The 21,239-nt window shown below is 33.1% G+C and overlaps 1 long non-coding RNA gene across 1 annotated transcript; it reads right to left on the reverse strand.

Annotated features, from left to right (window-relative positions):
* Positions 1-2,055: 2,055 nt before the first annotated feature.
* LOC128192270 (uncharacterized) lies at positions 2,056-10,800 on the reverse strand. The gene is made up of 3 exons (XR_008244521.1): positions 10,226-10,800; positions 9,360-9,678; positions 2,056-6,359 (listed from the first exon to the last, which is right to left on the reverse strand). It is a non-coding gene; the product is annotated as an uncharacterized LOC128192270 (long non-coding RNA).
* Positions 10,801-21,239: the final 10,439 nt, after the last annotated feature.

Here is a 21,239-nt window from a genome sequence, read left to right on the forward strand (position 1 = left end):
CCTATTATTCGCAATTTTAAAAAGTGTTTCAGGTACATTAAATTGTTATATTATTTTTTAGAATAGTTGATATAATATATGTTTTTCATCTATTTATTTGATTTATTTGTACTTACTGGCAGTATATGACGTAAGAAGTGACACTATTTTTGTAATTCAATCAAAATCAATCAAAAAATTACATTTTCCTTATTTTTTTTTTTTTTGAATGGGAAATACAGAGCGACGCTTTGAACAAGATAAACTTGTTGTAACTTATAAGTCTTTGATAGATATCTTTTTGATGAAAATATTTTGTTTGTTCAAGCAATCGTTCAATGTGTTTTCCTGAAAGAAAAACTGCTTGAAAACACGCCGTTCTATGCTAAAAATGCGAAGATGGCGGAAAAAGGTTAATTTGTTGATGTCATATTTCAAAATTTTGGGCATCTGGATGAAAATGAAAATTATGAAAAAATTCACAAATATATCTGTTCTAAGGAAGCAAAGAACTACAGTAAACTGATGATGTTCATATTAGGCCCATATCATATATAGTCTTTAGCTGTGTATTTAATTGCCCAGTCAATAGTATGAAATGTAATATGATTTTACAACATCATTGATTCTTCTATCATGACCATCTCGTGCACAGAATTTCTACTGAGCACAATACTAGTACTACTACATTTTTTAAAATCAAAATAAAATTAGAGAGTCACGTCCGCTCGTTACAGGCTTAACATTATATATATAAAACCCACTCTTCTAGCGTTGGCAGGGACGCTGACGTAAATAAAACGGCACGTTGTTTGACGTGCGTGACACTTAATTTTTATAAACTATGTCATGTGACAGAAACTTTGAGTCGGCCGAGCGGATAGCGTGGTCGCGCACTGATGGTAGGAGACTGGGTTCTGTTGTTTCTTGACTCGGACCCCATCCCCCTATAAAAAAAATTATAAAAACCACTGGATCCGTGCATGAACATTTGTCAAAATTCGAAATAATACAAATTTTAGATAGAAATAAAAAATAATACAATTTTCAACCATGAACAAATTTTTCGGCCGTATTCTAGCTCATTATCTGTTCCTAAATATATTGAGTTATACATAAACTTTAAAACAAATAAAATATAAATATATAAATATATAAATAAACTTATATGAACAAGACATTCTTATTACCATTTTGGGACATAAAATGCACCATTCATTAGGTACAAAGGACTTTTATAGTATACTGCATACTTCCTTGCATATTGTCAGCATTTTGATCAATTCATTAATTGGAGATTAAACATATTCATGCATATACTTGTACAATGTATTATCTGATCTGAATTAAGACGCCCATCATGCAGAATAATACACAGAATGATTTAAGGACTTTTTATATAACCGTTTTTAGCCTTCCGGGAAGTTTTTGAAGAGCAGAAGATACAGCGTGAATTGACTAACTTAAAAAATAAAAAGTAATATTTTGCCGAACTGTTTTTAAAATTCCTAATAAATCTGAGAGAGAGAGAGAGAGAGAGAGAGAGAGAGAGAGAGAGAGAGAGAGAGAGAGAGAGAGAGAGAGAGAGAGAGAGAGAGAGCATAAATTTTATAAAGATACACAATGTTTCACAAGGCAAAACAGAATACACCGGTTGGATGAGAATTCAGAATGAGAATGTTTTAAAACATGGGGAAAAACGTTTAATGACAGAACTTTCAAATTTTTTCACTATTTTATAAGTCGTAAAACGAAATGAGATAAATTCTGACACAAAGAAAACATTTTATGCTTTTTATCGCTTTCTTTGTGCTAACTACACAAAAAATAGGGATGGAAAGTTGATCATGCTAAAATATATTTCTTAAATTTGATTTTAATTAGTAAATTAAAAATAGATTAGTGGATTTAATTCTAACTCAGATTGTCAGTTCAGTTCAGTTCATTGTCTCACGCCGTGTCATTTAATTTTTAAGGTCAATGAAAATACCTCCCCCACCCACCCACCCACCAATACACAAGAATATATAAAAAAAAAATTAACACTGACAATGATATTTTATTAACACTTATTATTTCAATGTTGTAATAACTAATTACATCCTTAAAGTGATTGAGAGAGTGTAATGTATATCTTCCTGAAATTAAGAGCGAGGATTTCCAACACGGAAGTAAATGTCCAATGCTGTATTGGACATTTACTTCCGTGTGTGTTTAGAATTGCCTAACTTAAAACATAAATAATACTTTTTGCCTAACTGCTTCGCAGTATCTTGATAAAGTTGTGATATTCATAAAGTTGCAACGCAGAGCCCGATCTCGACATTTGAAGATTGCTTCCTGTTTTTGTTAAGGGTTTTTTGGTGGATTTTTTTTTAGATAAGTTTTTTAACGTACATGCGGAAACAGAGAAGTAAATTATACGGGTAAATTTTGCCGAACCTTCAAATCGAGCCCGATCTTTATTTTTTGCAAGGCTAAACCTCCCTGTAATCTTTGGTTCCCTTTTTATAACCCGTATATAGACGGAAGAAAGACAGATGATATGATCAGATTTGCCTAACTTTACAGACAATAAAAATAAAATGCCTAACTATGTTATAATATTCTAAATTGATGCAGCGTCCAAATCCAATATACATATTTCCCTAAAATATTCAAATCATTCTCTTGAAACTGCATTGAAGAACACTAAATATGTGTAAACTGCTAAACATATATGTGAAGGTTACATTTTGGTTTAATTTTAAGTAATTGTTTTAAAGATAAATCTCTTTCAGTAGAAATTTAGACAGCGTGTTTTAAAAGCAATAAACTAAATTAACTCCTATCTTTTATTTACTCACAGGTCGCTCAAAATATGGGTATTTTTCAAACAAGTGGTTGTCATACAAAATTGCAAAAGTTGTTAAAAAATCTTAGGTGATGAAATTTTTAATTCGTTGTGTTATTTTGGGCAAAAATCAAAGTAAGATCGAAATTATAGAAATGAAATGGATTAGAAACGATGGATAACTAAAGTTTTTTTCGTGACGCTAAAACAGGATTTGTTCATATCTCAGTGAACATTTTTAAGTTGCTTTTTATATCTTATGTATACTTTATATATATCTGCATAGATATACAAGGGGGCCGAAAAGCTTTGGGTTTGATTTCTGTTGGCATACTATATTTCATGCATGCAATATATATGCACTGAATACTTCCAGTAATATCGATCCATGATATGTTACATGTCCATAATTAATTCATAAATTCTTAATACATGTAATTTTATATTTCCTTTTCTTTTTATTTGGTTTCTTTTAAAGTGTCCTCATTAATTTTTTTTGTCATGCTGTAGCATTTAAGAATCGGAAGTTGTTAATTCAAAACATGTAATAATAGAGAGACACTACAAGCACCTCTTCGTTACCAGGAAGAAAATATGCATATTGCTATTTCCAACATCTTGTATAAAATGCCTAACTCTTCACTACCGTGCAAGAACGCGAAAGATAATGCCGAACTCAATATTACATCCTCTTTCGGTCATAACAATTGATATGGTGGCAGCTTAATGCAATTTGTATAAAGATCTACGGAAGGCAGAAAGGGTTTTTTTTTAAGTTGAAACCTGTACTGCGAATAAGAAGAAAAGCCATCTGTTCAAATTGCTAATCCAAAAAGATGGTTGTAATGAACTGCATCCTTAACCACTTTTGAAATAAAGTATTCCAACTGTGGTTGTAATGAAATGCATACCTAACCACCATTGAAATAAAGTATTTCAATAGTGGTTGTAATGAAATGCATACCTAACCACTATTGAAATAATGTATGTTTATTTGCGGGAATTGGTTATTTATTTCTGCACAGCAGTGAAAATTGTAACATAATTTTGTATTTGAAATTATTCGTGAGATTTCTTGCATTTCAAAATAGTTTGCAAATATAATATACAACTTCTTTCTTTCCAAATGTGTTACAATAGTGATTACATAGTTATATTTATAACGAAATTCATTTCAATCTGCGATTGAAAAAATAAATTTAATAGTAGTCGTACTTTAATGATGTCTGTAAAGTAGTTCTTATAATGAAATACTCCTCAACTTCTATTGAAATCAGTACTTCAATAGTAGTTGATTTTCAATAGCGGTTGCAAAGTGATTCTTCTAATGAAATACGTCCCCCAACCACTATTGAAATAAATTATTTCAATAGTGGTTGCAAGGTGATTTTTCTAATGAAATACATTTCCAACCACTATTGAAATAATTTATTTCAATAGTGGTTTTATTTCAATAGTGGTTGCAACACAGCTATCTCAGGGGCTAACTTTGTTTTGCGTTACACCTCTTCAAATCCATAAACAAAGATTAAATTGCGAAAAGTTTGTATTCAAACTTATAGCCCCAAAAATTGGCTACTCGTCAGGGTAGACAAATCCTTTTAGTATAACCCGATGCTGTTAGGCTTGGGTTTTCGACAAAACATCCAGAGCCCGACCTGTGATATAAAAGGTTGTTGGTCTTTCGGTTTGGACCTCGTGCTTCACGACGAGTACCCTATTGGAACTGCAGAGATCGCCCATGAAGTGTCGGTCTTGAGGCCAGCCAATGGTCAGCATTTACACCTCACAGCAATCAGTCCTGGTGGAAGTAAAGCTACGAGAAGGCGTTTTGATATTTATAGATATAAAGTTGTATAACCTATTTCAATAAGTGGCATCACCGTTTCGTTAACTGATATCACCGACTCAAATAAGCGATATTACCTGTTCATCTTTTGATTTGGCATCATCTATTCAAACAGTTTATATCACCTATCCATATTCAGTAAGATTTTGTGATTTCATCTTATCGAATAAGTGATGGATATCATTAATTTTAATGGAACAGATCTTTTGCCGTTCAAAAGGGTGACACATGTATTACAAATCTAGTTAGATTTTGAGATATCACCTCAGATAGGCGATATCCCTTTTTCGAATAAGTGAAATTACTTCTTCGATTTGGTAATATTGCTAGTATTTATTCAATTTGGATTGATTGTGTAACATAAGCGAATAGGAAGTATTTACTTTAATAAGTAATATTACATTTTCGAATTAATCAAACAACATGAAATAACTTTATGTAGTAAGAAATTCAATTGAGTGATATCAACTAGTCGGAAAGGTGTTACCCGGTATCAACAATTCAAAATTATATGTGATATCACATCTTCGAATAAGTGATATCATATATTGATATCACTACTTGGATCACATACCGATTGAAGAATTACTATCACAGATTCAAATAGGTGATACCAAAGAAGATGGGGGAATAAGATGGCGCAAATGCCCATTCGGTTTAGTTGTCAAATACAATTTTGAATTTATTTTTTCCCATTTAATTCTATTCAAATATATTATAATACAAGTATGCAAAAATATAATTTCTAACTATATTAAGTTTTTAATATGTTTAGCAAAAGATAAGAAAAACAAATATTGCCTGAAAATTTGGTGGTATCGAACCCATAACATAAAAACCCTAGATATATAAGGTTAGCTTATATCAGGAAATCTAACCACTGAGCCATTTCAGACACAACAAAATTGGTTGTTTAAATACTATGTGTTACTTTGGCCACGAATTTTCAGACTTGTATTATTTTTCAAACATTTAGTTGATGGGATACAAAATGATATTTTTAATGCACAGTGAGTCATCTCTCCACGTTTTTGTTGATTAAAATCGGCTTGTTTTCCATTAGATCTTATTAAGACTATGAGAAAAATATGGAGACAGACCCACTCTATAAAGGAAAATTCCCTGAAGTTCTAAAACATGACAGTATTTGCAGGTTTTGACACGTATACTCCTATTTGAGTCAACATATTCCAAGTATTGAACATATTTATAGGTTAAAATCAATGATATGTTAAATGTGTATTGTTTTAAATGATTTTTTATAACAACATCAGATTTATTGATATTTTATTTTTTCAGTACCTTGTCCGACCGTGTATAGGCATTTTAAACGCCTTATCTACACATCTTCTTTGGAAAAGGTGAAATAACATGTACTTAAAATATAAATTGTTAAATAAGTTAATGACAATAAATAGAGAAAGTTGCCTCTTATGAAAGCATATAAAAGGATTGTAAAACTGTATACTACAATCAATTAACCGATTTTCAAAAGAAATTACCAAAACAGACTGATGCCAAACCAATCTAAAAACAATAATTTCGTAACCGTTACTGCTACCTCTAAGAAGGGCCGCTGATGATAAGCCTGAGTAGTCCAGATATTATAGGTTTACAAAGATATCATCTATTCGTTTGACATTAGAAGAGGCCCAGTCTATCTCGAAGTACAAATGGGTTGTCGGGGTTTTTTCATACCTAAGATAAAAGTGTTTGAAAATTAACCAGATATTCATGAAATATATTTAAAGAATAGGTCATTACTCGAATTTACAATTACATTTGCAAATAGGTTGAACAAAATCATTTACATAGAAATGACCACTAAATATAATCAAATAGAAATCAAATTTAAGTCTTTTAAGAATTGATGAATAATATCTAATTATCAATGAACAAAGTAAACATATTTTAATTAATAAACATTAAAAAAGCTATATTTGTAAGCTCTATGGGTTCTTAAGGTTAAATAATGTTAAAACAACAGTAATGTCCTTAAAGGTATACAGATAACAAACAAACTAATTACGATGAACAATGCTGCAAGAACGTTGTGCGGATCATTAAATCTCAGAACTATTTTAGCATTAAGAAAAATTAAAGTGGGATAATTGTTTGCATAACTTTCCTTAAATGAAAGAAAATGGTGATGTATTAGACAAATTGCATAATTATATAGTAGTTGTTCATCTACTGAAAAATTGGTTCGTTTATGTCAACGTCACATCTTGAATTTATCCGCCATGCTTACTGACCTTTACTAGTTTATTTTGAGACAGCCATAGAGAATCCAAATGACGGATCTTGTTTACACAATATGAAAATTGTCGTCAACAATTCATTGTTTTTTTTTTGTTTTTTTTTTTGGTTATGTTTCGATTTGTTCTTGTTTTTTTTTTGGTTAGGTTTTTTCTTAAGGTAGTACCACCCTCTCACGTATCTGGTTTTTATTTTATAGACCGACTACGAACTTTTCGTTGTTGCTTTGGCTAGCGAGTTGAGATCAGAGATTGTTTGGTGTGTGTTACAGCCTTTAGATTGCTTTACATGTTTCATCGGAAAGACAACCAGAAAAAAAGTAAAGGAAATACAAAACAATCAAGAACAGAAGCCAGAGTCAAAAAGATTTTTTAAAAAGGGGGTAGTCGGATATGCGACAAGGTCCCGGTTTACTTTCTTTTGCCTGTTTGGAGAACAATGTCAGTATATTTTTCATTTTTCTTGATTGTGATATACACAGAATCGCCGCTGTAAAAAAAAAACTTGATTACAACAATATCACGGGAGTATATATGTTCAGGAGACTATCATGCAGATTCTACGTGGGATACTTTGATTAAAAATTCTATTTTATTGACCTTTTCTATCACTCTGTGTGTTTTGAAAAATGCATTGCGCGTAAAAAATCCTATTTGAGAAATCTTTAGAAATAAAGATATTGAGATTTTGTTTGAAGTTCATGAGCAGATTGAACTCCTCTTTCTTTATGCTCTTGTTGAATTTTAAGAGAATATAGGTTGTGTTCCATAAATAATTACTTTACATGTTGTTTTTGCTGCTTATAACATGAAAGCATGGTTCTATGTGATAACTTTTGGCTGTTGAATTCTGGAAAACATGTGATCAACAAATATGAAATTGTATGAAAAAAACATGTAAAAGGTACATGAATGATGACCATGAGCTTCTTTAATTTTGACAATTTTTGAAAGTTTTCTATTGTTGTCAAAAGGCAACTAAATTTATTTATACTGATAATAAATTAATCAAGCAAAAAATATAAGTCTCAGGAAATCACGAAACGTGTCATGGTTTCTCAGAAAATAATTGATAAACACAGCTGTGCATTTAACGTGTGTAAATGGATTTAAGGTTAAATTTTGAACAAGAATGATAGTTAGATTTCATATTATGGAAGTATCAATTAAAAACGACCTATTCTGCGTTTGTCTCATGTTTCAAAGCATATCTATCATAGAGCCCTGGGATGTGATATAGCTCCGGGACCACATCACTCGCCTGAGCCACACGTCTCTCTGAACTCAATATGCATGTTCTTGTATTAATCTTATATTCGCATAACTAAAATGAAATGCAGGTTCGGGTTTTTTTTTTTTGATTATGCTTACAATGAACCAAGGGATATTTTTATTTTTTGGTCACCGATAAAAAAAATAATACAGAATGAATAAATAAAAATAAAAAACTTTATATCTAGGGGCAAATTGATTTCAACAGTCAAATGTTCCTAAAAACAAGAACTTTTACTAAAACTATCGAAAATATTCTTCATTTTAGCTTTAATGAAACAGTTTTACGTTTGATGACATTTACGTCTTAATTGAGAACACTTTAATCATAATGAAATGGTTAAGGATTTTAGAACAAATTCATTCTGATTGAGAAGTATCAGTGGCACTATATGATACTTAAAAAAAACTTACCATTGGTTACATAAAATCCCATTATCAGTTAAATCTTTTGTTTTCAATTATAACTACAAGTTTTCATCATATTTTATCACACCACGATTCCCTTTACTGAAGCTACTTTTCGCATTGGACACCAATTACAAAGATTAAAAATATGTAATTATAAAGTACTACGCATTCACGTGACAATTGGCTTAAGCACCGGATAATGTACAAATAAAAAAAAAAGGATATAGATCATGAGAAAAATTACTCGGTATTCGTAAAGACATAAAATATTGATTTTCCTTTCATGATGAGCATACCAATTAGCCGCGAGTTTTCAAGATTATACATAATGTCTTGAATTTAATAGCATTTTATCCCAAATATATACAGTAGTCGGATGTGGGTTCGCACAAGGAAGTTTAGTAATCAAAACGCATTTCTAAAAATTAAAAACAAAACAAAACATAAATTCAAAAAAAAAAAAGCTTCTTTTTTTGTTTGTTCAAAGTGTGCTCAGGTGTGAGCGATGCGGACCGTGTCTCTTGTTATAAACAATTGGGCCTGAGAATTTTGAAGATAAAATCAAACTGAAAATAAAGATAATTTTGTTGACTCAAGTTCAACGAATATGCCATAAATCTATGCGTTTAAACCCACTCCGCTAGTTCCAAATTATATTCTTATTTGTTTGATGATATAAATCTGCATTTCAATTAATATTAGCAAGTTAGGTTTTGAAACTAAAGAAACTGCTATGAAATCTTTTTCTCTGACTAACCTTTTTGTGAATTGCGCATTTCTTTTAAAAAGCCTGTTTAAAAATGTGAATGATCAGCTCCATGTGTCTTATATATGGCCAACATGGGGAAGTATGGTTCAGTTGGCTAACCTGATCAACCTAAAGGTTCAAGTGTGATTCTTTAGCAAATGTCTGTCTGGCGTTAACTTTTTACAATTGTACCATCTTCTCTAGAACCATTCCTTACATTATAACCACAAGAAATACTTTGATGAAGTCTGAGTCACGATTTCTTCCAACGGGAGATAACGGGTATATAAGAGAATAGTTTGTTTTATTTTTCTGTTCAGGTCGCCTTCTGAAATGGAATCGAAATAAAAGCTATCATTTCATAATTTACGTTGAAAATGTTAAAAGTGAACATATAAACCTCCAAGATAAGAGGAGGTACTTTTATTCTCTTTACAAAGGGGAATAATAACTTGAACGATATGGCATGGCAGCTAAGGGTCAAGGACTTTCACAGCTGAGAGAAAGTCGAACAATATTTGAAAATAAATATGCACAGCGATCCAAGGAGAGATGAGGATTTAATTGAGTATGAGAAACTGATTCAACCAGACAAACAAGATCATTTGTTCAACGAATCAGTCAAAAATGTCATCAGGTAGGCAAGAGGAGCATGATCATTATCAGGACCAATCAGAATTCCATACACAGACAGAGTTTACAAAAACTCTCCGAGACAAACACAACGTTTATGGAGACATCTTGGAGTCGTGTGGAGAAGAGGGCAGTTACAGTCATCCGCCCCCCCCCCCCCACCCACCCAAAAAAATATGGCCGCCGCAAGAGAGAAATGTAGGTTCCGCTTGGAATTGAAATAAGGCAATAAAAACACTCACCTTAGTATTTTGTTTTGTTTCTCTTAAAGTTCGTCTAGCGATGGATTTCTGCAAGTTCTGAATGTAATCATTGGGTATATTTGTCCAGATGTTCAGAGTGCTATTTCATGAACGTTATTAATGTTTGCGGCTCTTTTTTGAAGTTCTCTTTTTAAACACCACCACAATTTTCGATTATATCGAGGCCAAGGCCGTTGGCAGGCCAGTTCGTTGACTTCAGTTGATTATTTCTTCGAAAGTCTTGGCTGATGCGAGCCCTATGTACAATGACATTTCGTCAGCGAAATGTCGTAATTATGACAGGCAACACATTTACATCCAACACGGAAATATTCCCGGTACTTTACTTTTTCTGCATTGATATTCCGTCGACGACACAAATTGCCCCGATACCGTGATATGTGATGCACCGCATATCATTTAAGTTAAATTACTTTTTGAAAGTGGCAAATGCATCAGGCAGGTACTTTTATCCAACTCTTCACCATTAATATAACATTATATTCATTACTTAAGATGACCTTATTCCAGTATGCATTAATAGTCCTGGAGATATTTTCTGGTCGTTTGTCAACTCTTTCCCTTTTCGACCCATCTTTGTTTACGTGGGTTTTCCTAAAATTTACAGATAAAATTGATATTACGCAAATAATGACGTATTGTATCACGTAATTATTAGGTGCGTTCAGAGTTGTACCATTGGTGGATTTGGAAACGACCGCTGGCAGCATTTGGTTGCCATCGGTGAACTATGGTAGCCAATGGTAACCGAATGCTACCAATTGTAGCAAAGAAACTGGGCGCACAAGATAGTGAGTTTGCAGGAACCATCGACACGAACCAATTGGGGTTTAAATGTCTATATCCTCGAAATGCTATGTACAAGTTTGAACAAAAATTGATTGTGTTGAGAGTTAAAGTACAAGTCTATTCTGGCTATTGAATAAAACTCACAAGCTTTCTGAAAAGGGAAATGAGGGGTAAACCGATAAAACGTTATATTGGAAATGTTAATACACATGCATATATATTTTAATTCAATTATACTGTATATTACACTAAACTAGTAATAAGAACAGAAAATATAGTGTTCATACGGCAGAAATCAATAACGACTAATTAAGATATACCGGTATTCTAGTATAATTCAACATAATGTTATATCAATATACATTTTTAAAAAAAAAAGTAAAAAAAAAATGTTATTTTGAGTCTCGAGCAGGATTTGAACCCAAAACACTTCGTTAATGACTTCAAAATCCAGACCGAAACCAGTGAGCCATGCGAGACTTTGAAATTGTGGTATAAAGTAGTGTTGGGGACAATATTGTCATATCTCTGGACTTTGTTTTATTATCCTCCAAAAATATTTTGAAAAAGTATATAATTAGTCATCTCTGGGTCATCTCTCCATCTTTTTTTAAAAAGCGACGTTTTTAATGTTGAATCAAGTCATCTTTACAAGTTTCAAATTTGTGGAGAGAAGACCCAGAGACATCAGAATCATTTAAAAACAGCTGTAAATAAGTACGACTTTGCATCAATTCCGCCGTGTTGCTATATTTAGGCCCATATTATGACAAAACCTTTTGCATTTCAAACATTTTTCAGCCTATTCTACGTCCAACAGAAACCAAATAACGGTTATAATTCGAAAAATGTCCAAAATTAATCAATGAAATGTTCACTCTTCTTGTGCGCCCAGATTCCTGTCGAATCTACATCTTAAGCGCCCACTTTCTTTTACCTGTAGAACTTTAAACGATATTTGGTCAAATTAAAACAAATGGTAGCCCTTGGTTACATTTGGTCACCAATTGTTACTATTTTAAACTAATGAAATAAGAAAATTGGATGACAAAAATAGGTTAATTCTTACAGCCATTTTAACATCTTTGCAAACTCAAAGTGGTCAAAATTATCTCGCAATGATTAACCATATTGGCACCACAAGCATGCTTGCAGAAACTTTTCTACAACAAAGAGAGGAGATCACAAGAATAAGAAACTATTATGACCAAATTATACCAAGGTATATGCCTGATGAATTTAGAAGTCATTTCAGACAAGAGAATCTTTTGATTGCTTATCGACGCAAATAGGCAATTGTGAAAAGTACAACAAGCCGCATGGGCCAGAAGTTGATCCTATTAAGGATACTCTAATGTTCCTATGGTACATAAGTGGCTTCTGAAAGTGTACAAATTGCTATATTAGTGCAAGTAATAATCATCATTTACATTCTGTTACTAAGATAAATTTAAATATATTGCTTTGAGCCTTTAACAAACATTTGTACAATCTACATCTTTTTTCAATCATCCACCAATAGGTAATCTGGGGCCAGTTTCTCAAAAAGGCGTAAATCTGGGCCTAAGTTAGTCCGACTAACGAACTTACGCCAATATTTAGTCGGGTCTAAGTTGCGTTTCTGAAAGAGGCGTAAGTTAGGGTTTAAATGTAGAAGAACTTAGACATCTCCGCTGAGTACTAAGCATGCGCATATCGTATTTTGTTTTGCTTTGAGGCTATGATTATATGTGGTGGATCAATTTTCCAATTCATATATATAATACATGTCCCGAAAGTACGCATGCCATTCTATACCACTGTGCATAGTTCAAGTCGCTCATAACAGTGTGTATTTATGAAAGTAGAACAAATGCCTATACACTTCTTAACATAATGAAATTTTAGAGAAAACAGTTGATATGAAAAAGGCATATGTAAGAGGATTCAGACACCAAATATATGCATTGTAGATGATGTTGAGGCACAATCGTACATATTAATTGAACGAAACAATACATAGAAATTAACTCCAATGTTCGTGTAAACTTCAAATATTTATAGAATACAGGGACAGGGTACAGTAGATATACCCGCATACATCTGCAGAATGATAAGTATGCTTCATGTAGATATTTAGACACTTTCAGATGCTGGGATAAGGCTTGATTCTTTTTTACCCTATCACTATATTATTTATAGAAAATAATATGTCCATATGTTATAAACAGCAACCAACTGAAATAGAAAATATCTACTGTATAACTAACATTACATGAACCTTGTCCATGTCTACAAAAGGAAAAAAAGTTCCTTCCTCTGTTCCAATAATGAAAGAATGTAGACAGTGACATGGAAAGGATTCTTGATTTTCTGCGATTCAAAGATAATAGTTTTGAAAGATATTGTCAACAATTAACAAGACACAAATTATCAACATTTGTGGCCGGGGTCTCCCCAACTCCCTTTCCTGTTTTTTGGTTTAATTGATTGATTGTTTTGTTTGGTTTTTTTTTCGGGGGGGGGGGTGAAAGTAATATATACTGCATACAGGGGATTATTCGCCCCCGTTTAATTTCCAATCATTTCACCCTCGTTGTCAGCGGGTGAATTTTTTTAAGTAACAACTGTGACTGGGCGAATTCATGACAGAGCGAAACTGTTTGCAACTGTTAGAAGGGCGGAAATTACACGGGACGAAAATAACTCTGTGTACAGTATCTTGATTAAAACAATTATGACAAATGCACGCTAGTTAAATTTGTAAATAATGCACACTGCTGTAAAATGCTAAAACAACGCTTTTGTATTGCAAGTCGACAACTTCGAAATAAAAAAAAAAACATCCCTTGATAAACATACATCTGTAAAAATATGATGAAACAAAACTATCATGAATTCAAGTAATTAAATACCAATTCAGTTAAATGAGTACAAATAAACAACACATATGCATATGCACGAAGATCATCCATAGCACATGTAAACCATACCTATTTAAAAAGAATTACAATCGACGTTTAATATGAAGGAAATTGAACACTTAATCCTAGAATTAATAAAATAAATGAATTAATTTGAGCTCCGAAAATTCAAGGTGTGCATGTGAAATTTTAGAATCGTCAAGAACCTCGACAAACGCATGTCAATAGATCTACAATTGATACACACTCTGCACGCTTCTAAAACATATTTTAAGTAATATTTTAACAAAAATTGATTGTACATGTATCTAACTGCGAGTTCATAAACAATCAAAATACATGTAGCTTTCATATGGTTTTGTTAAGATACTAGGAGTAAAAAAATGAAAATGAGAATGTATACGTGTTGTAAAGTTGTAAGTAGTATACATGTAGGTATAGAATATACAACAACACACAAGGACAAATTACAACTGTAAGCGTTTTGAATTGCTCCTATTCAAAGGAGTATTCTCAATATTTTGAAATCAGTTTCGTTTCATAGGTTCAAATTTGATTAGAATCATTAAATTCCAGTCTATGCTTACTGAGTATTGATTTAAAAATCAATAATCTATTCATACTTATGTATACATCTATCTTGTTGGGGAATACATGTTTAATTTAAAATTACAGCATCATTTTAATTATTGTGTTTATATCATCTATCGGGGTATACCCATCTTTAATTCTTCATACTTAAAATATAGATTTCATTAACGAGAAGTAATGTATATTATATGTGTTTAATAAGGTAAGCCCATTAATTATGAAATTGATTTAATCTTAATCTATTTAAAAATAGGAACAGTTATCGAACAATAGGTATTTTTTTTAAAGTTATACGTACATGTACAAATATTTCAATAAATGGTGAATGTTTACCTTAATAACACGTATAACAAACCAAAAATTAAAATTCTCTGTTTATTTTGCCTTAAAAACAAAACACTCGCCATTTTTGTGCACAGACTAAGGACTTACTCCTACCCATTAGCAGGCGTAGATTTAAACCCAAATTTAGTCCCGACTAAGTTTCCGCCTTTTTGTGAAACGCAACTTAGTCTGGTTTTGAGGTTTAGTCCCTGATTTAGTCCGGACTAAGCTTACGCCTGGACGTAGGCCTTTTTGAGAAACGGGCCCCAGGAGAGTTTCCGGTCAATGGCAGATAGGTTTGACGTAGGAAAAAGTTCCTTTCACTTGAGTATTTCGAGAGTTGCGAGAACTCTAGTGGACGAAATAATGCCATCCGTTATACAGTGGCCTCGTGGTGCAAAAGCCCTGGGGCCCGTTTCTCAAAAAGGCGTAAATTTGGGCCTAAGTTAGTCCGACTAACAAAGTTACGCCAATATTTAGTCGGGTCTAAGTTGCGTTTCTGAAAGATGCGTAAGTTAGGGTTTAAATGTTTAAGAACTTCGACATCTCCGCTGAGTACTAAGCATGCGCATATCGTATTTTGTTTTGCTTTGAGGCTATGATTATATGTGGTGGGTCAATTTTCCAATTCATAGTACATGTAGTACCCGAAAGTACGCATGTTATACCACTGAATGTGCATAGTTCAAGCTGTTCATGACATTTTATATTAATAAAAGTTGAACAAATGCCTATACACTTCTTAACATAATGAAATGTTAGAGAAAACAGTTGATATGAAAGCGTCATATATAAGAGGTTTCAGAAACCAAATATGTGACAATTAAATGCATTGTAGATGATATTGAGGCACAATCTTACATATTAATTGAACGAAACAATACATAGAAATTAACTTCAATGTCAGTGTAAACTTCAAATATTTATAGAATACAGGGACAATGTACAGTGGATATGCCCCAATACGTCTGCAGAATAAGAAGTATGCTTCATAGACACTGTAGATCTTTAGGCATTTTCAGATGCTGGGATAAGGCTTGATTCTTTTTTATCAATTCACTACATTATTTATAGAAAATAATATGACAATGAGTAACCAACAGCAACCAACTGAAATCGAAAATATCTTTTGTATAAATAATATTACATGAACCTTGTCCATCCTCTGTTCCAATATTGAAAAAATGTAGTCAATGACATGGAAACGATTCTTGATTTTCTGCGATTCAAATGATAATAGTTTCGAAAGATATTAATAGTCAACAATTAACAAGACAGGAATTATCAACATTTGAGGCCGAGGTCTCCCCATCTCCATTTCCTGTATTTTGGTTTAATCGATCGATTGTTTTGTTTTGGTTTTTTTCGGGGGGGGGGGGGGGGGGGGGAGAGAGAGATTGAAAGTAATATACACCATAAACAGGGAATAATTCGCCCTGTTTAATTTTCAATCATTTCACCCTCGTTGTCAGCGGGCGAATTTATGTTGATTTTCAATATCTAATATTAAGTAACTTAAGTAACAGCTGTGACTGGGCGAAGTCACGACGGAGTGAAACTGTTTGCACTACACGGGACCAAAAAAACCCTGTATACAGTATCTTGATTAAAATAAAGATATAAAAGCAGTTATCTAAGAACACCCTGCCTATTTAAGGAAAGTTTTATAGATAAAAGGTTTTTACAAGTTTAATGGAAAAGGCATCGAAAAATCCCCTACCCCCTTCCGGATAAGACAACTTCGAAATTTAAAAAAAATCCCTTGATATACGTACATTTTAAATATGATGAAACAAAACTATCATGAATTCAAGTAATTAAAGATCCATTCAATTATATGAGTACAAATAAACAATGCATATGAATATGCACGAAGATCATTGATAGTACATGTGCCCCATACCTATTTTAATAGAATTACGATCGATGTTAAATATGAACGCAATTGATCATTTCATCCTAGAATTAATAAGATTAATGAATTTGATTTCCAAAAATTCAAGGTTTGCATGTAAAATTTTATAATTTTCGATAACCTTGACAAACGCTTGTCAACAGATCTAAAATTGATGCACACTCTGCACGCTTCTAAAACATATTTATAAGTAATATTTTAACAAACAAAAATTGATTGTATCTAAATATATGCGAGTTCATAAACATTCCAAAATACATGTAGCTTTCAAACGGTTTTGTAAAGATACTAGGAGTAAAAAAATGAAAATGAGAATGCATACGTGTTGTAAAGTTTTCAGTAATACATGTATAGGTAAAGAACAAACAACCACACACAAGGACAAATTACAAATGTAAACGTTTTGAGTTGCTCCTATTCATAATTTTGAAATCAGTTTCGTTTCACTGGTTCAAATTTGATTAGAAACATTAAATTCTAGTACATGCTTACTGAGTATTGATTAAAAAAATCAATAATATATTCGTACTTATATACATCTATCTTGTTGGGGAATACATGTTTAATTTAGAAATAAAGCATCTTTTTAATTATTGTGTTTATATCATTTATCGGGGTATACCCATTCTTCACACTTTAGGTCATTACGATTAGTAATGTATATTACATACGTTTAATGAGGTGAGCCCATTATTTATCAAATTGATTTAATCTTAATTTATTTAGAAATAGAAACAAAAGGTATTTTCTAAAGTTATACGTACATGTACAAATATTTAAATAAATGTGAATGTTTTCTTTAATAACACATAAAACAAACCAACAAATAAAATTCTCCGTACATTTTGCCTTAGAAACAAAACACTCGCCATTTTTGTGCACAGACTAAGGACTTACGCCTACCCATTAGCAGGCGTAGATTTAAACCCGAATTTAGTCCCGACTAAGTTTTCGCCTTTTTGTGAAACGCAACTTAGTCTGGTTTTGAGGTTTAGTCCTTGATTTAGTCCGGACTAAGCTTACGCCTGGACGTAGGCCTTTTTGAGAAACGGGCCCCAGGAGACAAGTGATGCATTTGGAGAGATCTCGGGATTCCTTAAAGCTGACATGAATTCATAAAAGCATTTGGTCGCCATATTAGTTTCGATCGCTCCTCTACTGCCACTGGGGTATATATACCGGTTGAGAAAGTTACGGTCGGTTGCTTTCCAATCGAGGCATTCACATTGCACGGACTTCTAAATGCATGAACTACACATCGTACATGTAGTAAAATGTAGTAATAAAGAATAAAGAAAACAACAATCAATTAAATACAAAATATATTTATTCTTTGAAAGGATGTCCAAGGTATCTCTATTATTTTGCACAGACAGTGCTGCCTTACTTCGCATGCACATCGAACACGTGTGTCGTTCATACATACACATGTAGTGCATAACGTCTGCATCTTTTTGAAAACCATGGCGACACTACATCCAACACAGTTGCTAAATGATAGTAAATCCAAGAAAGTAACAACGTTTCTCTTCGTTCCTACAAAAACTCCCCGTTTATAAAATCCATGCGATAATGACATTGCTCGATCTGCCACAATGTGTGGTTTGCGCATGTGCGATGTTATAACATACACAGGAAAACGGTCTACAACTATCGAGGAATTTCTTAAGTATCTGCGCCTGTCTTGTTTCGTCGTTTATTGGATATATCTTGCCAGTGAAGTGGTTGACATATTATTTTTGTTCAAAACGCGTTTTTACAAGTCTTTTCGTCCAAGGTAACGTGTTCGGGTGTATGAAATTCCTGAATGCGGTGAAGCATGACGAGGGCTCACGGCCTTATATAGGGGGTGTGTAGCGATGAGCAGAACAATAGAAATCGACAACTAATATGGCGGTAGTCGGAGATAAAAGGGAAGTAATGCGTATTTATGAATTCATGTCAGCTTTAATGTACTTGGGGCAGTTGATGGATCGCACATTCCTATTAAGGCTCCCAGAGAAAATCCTAATGCGTATTATAATAGGAAAAAGTTTCATTCAGTGGTACTTTTAGCTACATGTGATGCAAATTTGCAATTCACATATGTTTGGACGGGTAATCCAGGCAGCACCCACGATGCGTCTGTACTTAGGTCATCAGAATTGTTTGTCAAGTCGGATGATCTGTTTCCCCCAGGGTTCTATTTACTTGGCGATTCAGCTTTTCCACTGCTAGGCTGGCTTGTGACACCATTTAGAGACTTTGGTAACTTAACAAGAGGCCAACGTCTCTTTAATGTATGTCACAGCAAGACTAGACAAGTTATTGAGAGAAGTTTTGGGCTTTTGAAGGTCAGATTTAGACGTCTGCTCAGGTTTGATTCTTGTGACATGAACTTGATTGTCAAATCCATTCTTTCAGCTTGCGTTTTACACAATATTTGCATCAAAATGAATGAGTAAAATTTTGATCTGTTTGATGATGATTGTCACAGATTTTCGAGCGGAATTAATTAAAATTTTTATTTACTTTAAGACAAAGAATAAGACGATATTTTTACATTGTTTTTACATATTTAATATAGTTTGAATCGATACATATTGAAAGTAGTTGTCCTAGTATGGGAAGTGGTAAGGTCCTCCACTGTAGTTTATTGCCACTTGGCCTAAACAAGAATGGACTGGTAAGGTCCTCCAATGGACAATGTTCTCCACTGGCCACTTAGTCTACACAAGACTTCACCAATATTCGGCAATGAGCACCACCATCGATGAAAGTGGTTTACACAATGGCTGGAAAAGGGGACCTGCGCCAACATAATACACAAACACATTAAGTACATGACAAAAGCAACTGTGGCTTTTACACCAATACGCACCATACTTTACTTACAGGCTATACAGTCATGAATGTCACACTTAGCATAGACGCTTATTACACACAAAATAATGATATACAGTCTTAAAGAAGACTTACTATAAAGCATGTTAGCTTTTACACTAACAAAATACTAACTCATAATTACTTAAATTCAGTGTTGCATAATACTACTCATTACTACAAAAGGATATGCCCATAATAGTCCGCCATACTTATAACTGGTTCAAACACGTGTATCTAAACATAGACATAACAAATAAGCATAAAAACGATTGGAATACCATGACTGGGTGTTTTAGAACAGTAATGAACGAAATGACGATAAAATTGACAATTAATAAACCTCACCTCAGAAATAGCCAGTACCAGGTTCACCCCAGAGTAAGCACACAGCTATTTATATTAACAACATGCATAGTTACTGGATGGTTTGTCACGAGAGAAGTATAAGTACGTCCTTCTCTCTGGATTGCCGCGTCCAAACTGACACTGCACGGACTGGCGGGTTTAAGGCCCAGTGAACTGAGGTTAAATATGGGTATTTTCAAATACGTCAGACTAAAACACTAAGGGGCTCACCACGGGATATGTGCTTAAGTTAAAATACGAAACTAAATATATACAATGATGAATTTTAATGTGACAATGATAACACTGACAACCATGCATGTGATATTGCAGAATCAAGTCCTAGTGGTTATCAAATGAATGGTGTACGAATACGACATAATGCAGCATCTTGTTCAATTAAATTGAATTTTTGATTTAGCCACTCAACAATAAACAAGCTGTGTTATTTCAAAAACAGAAAACATATGTTTTGTTAAAAGTTTTTATGCACAATTTTGTACATTGTATAACAAAATTTATCAGAAAAAAATGTTGCAAAAATAAAAGGTGAACAAATTTCATGAACATGTTATGTTATTGTATGCAACACTTTAGAGTGTATAACATGATATTAGAAAAGCTTTCCTTGATGCAGAAAAAATAATAAAGGGCATTGCAAATAACTCGTACATGCATCTTACCAAAGTGACAGTTTAAGATAGCGTAAGATAGCTTTTCAATTATTTTATTCAATACAGCATTTTGCGATTCCTGCATTTCCCGGGGAGTATTCAAAAACTTGTCATCCCTTTCTTCTAAGATTTTGCGCAATTCCTCTGTTTTGTTCTTCTTCCTCTTTTTTTTTTGGGGGGGGGGGGCGGAGTTGTGTTAACCTGTGATTCGTCATCCTCTTCCTCATCTGAATCTAGAGTGCCAATTTAGTAAGAAAGCCTCTAGCTGCTACTGGAGCAAATGTTGGGTCTTTGGCAAGAATTTCTTCCATTTCTTTTTCAAGGAAGAAAGGTCGTGGCCTCTGGTTTCCTGACTTATTTGATTCCAAAACATTTTTTCTGTATCCTCTTTTCAAAGTATGAAATCTCTCTCTTGCTTGCTCCCCTGTGATGTTAATATTTCTGGAGGTCTCTTGAGGGAGGGCTGCAGCTATCTCATCCTATACTTTCTTTTTGTTTCTGGTTGTCTGCAATGTGTCTGCATTCTCCTTGTAGATGGAAAGAAGTTTTCTGGACATGTAGATACCTCATTCTAGTCTTCCCTTCTT

This window comes from Crassostrea angulata, chromosome 7 (genome assembly GCF_025612915.1).
Source record: "Crassostrea angulata isolate pt1a10 chromosome 7, ASM2561291v2, whole genome shotgun sequence".
In the NCBI taxonomy this organism is placed as follows: Eukaryota; Metazoa; Mollusca; class Bivalvia; order Ostreida; family Ostreidae; genus Magallana; species Magallana angulata.